The 1,344-nt window shown below is 40.6% G+C and overlaps 1 non-coding gene across 1 annotated transcript; it reads left to right on the top strand.

Annotated features, from left to right (window-relative positions):
* Positions 1 to 952: 952 nt before the first annotated feature.
* Positions 953 to 1,060, top strand: LOC127743239 (small nucleolar RNA R71). The gene has a single exon (XR_008004628.1). It is a non-coding gene; the product is annotated as a small nucleolar RNA R71 (small nucleolar RNA).
* Positions 1,061 to 1,344: the final 284 nt, after the last annotated feature.

The raw sequence follows: 1,344 nt of genomic DNA, 5'->3' as shown, positions 1-1,344 counted from the left end.
GAGGAAGGATATTCATCAGAGCTCATGAATGGCAGAAGTAGATTCAATGAAATCTCTATGGTCTCTGTATGAGCCTCAGATTTCCTCGGTTTCTCAAAAGGGAACTTCTTTTCATTTAGAGGACATCCCATGAGGTTTTTCTCAATGGGAATCACGTCTTCCTCACTCTCTCCAGGTTCGACCATGTTGGTCATGGTGATGGCCTTGCACTCTCTCTTTGGATTTTCTTTTGTATTGCTTTGGAGAATACTAGGAGGAGTTTCAGTAACCTTCTTACTCAGCTGACCCACTTGTGCCTCCAAATTTCTAATGGAGGATCTTGTTTCATTCATGAAACTTAGTGTGGTCTTAGATAGATCAGAGACTATGTTTGCTAAGCTAGAGAGGCTCTACTTAGAATTCTCTGTCTGTTGCTGAGAAGATGATGGGAAAGGTTTGCTATTGCAAACCTGTTTCTCCCACCATTATTATTATTGAAGCCTTGTTGAGGCTTCTGTTGATTCTTCCATGAAAAATTTGGGTGATTCCTCCATGAAGAATTGTAGGTGTTTCCATAGGGTTCTCCCATGTAATTCACTTCTTCCATTGCTGGATTCTCAGGGTCATAAGCTTCTCCTTCAGAAGAGGCTTCTTTAGCACTACTGGATGCAGCTTGTAATCCAGTCAGATTCTGAGAAATCATATTGGCTTGCTGAGTCAATATTTTATTCTGAGCCAATATGGCATTCAGAGTATCAATCTCAAGAACTTCTTTCTTCTGAGTTGTCCCATTGTTCACAGGATTTCTTTCAGAAGTGTACATGAACTGGTTATTTGCAACCATTTCAATGAGTTCTTGGGCTTCTGCAGGCGTTTTCTTCAGATGAATAGATCTACTTGCAGAATAGTCCAATGACATCTTGGATAACTCAGACAAACTATCATAGAAGATACCTATGATGCTCCATTTTGAAAGCATGTTAGAAGGACACCTTCTGATCAATTGCTTGTATCATTCCCAAGCTTTATAGAGGGATTCACCTTCCTTCTGTTTGAAGGTTTGAACTTCCACTCTAAGCTTAATCATCTTTTGAGGTGGAAAGAATTTAGCTAAGAAGGCATTGACCAGCTTTTCCCAAGAGTTTAGGCTGCCTCTAGGTTGTGAGTTCAACCATATACTAGCTCTGTCTCTTACAGCAAAAGGGAAAAGCATGAGTCTGTAGACCTCGGGACGAGCTCCATTGGTCTTAACAGTGTCACAGATTTGCAAAAATTCAGCCAAGAACTGATGAGGATCTTCCTATGGAAGTCCATGAAACTTGCAATTCTGTTGCATCAGAGAAACTAATTGAGGCTTAAGCTCAA

The sequence above is a fragment of the Arachis duranensis genome, chromosome 1, assembly GCF_000817695.3.
Source record: "Arachis duranensis cultivar V14167 chromosome 1, aradu.V14167.gnm2.J7QH, whole genome shotgun sequence".
Classification (NCBI taxonomy): Eukaryota; Viridiplantae; Streptophyta; class Magnoliopsida; order Fabales; family Fabaceae; genus Arachis; species Arachis duranensis.
Note: the sequence above shows the minus strand (reverse complement) of the source record. Positions and strands in the feature narration are given on the sequence as shown.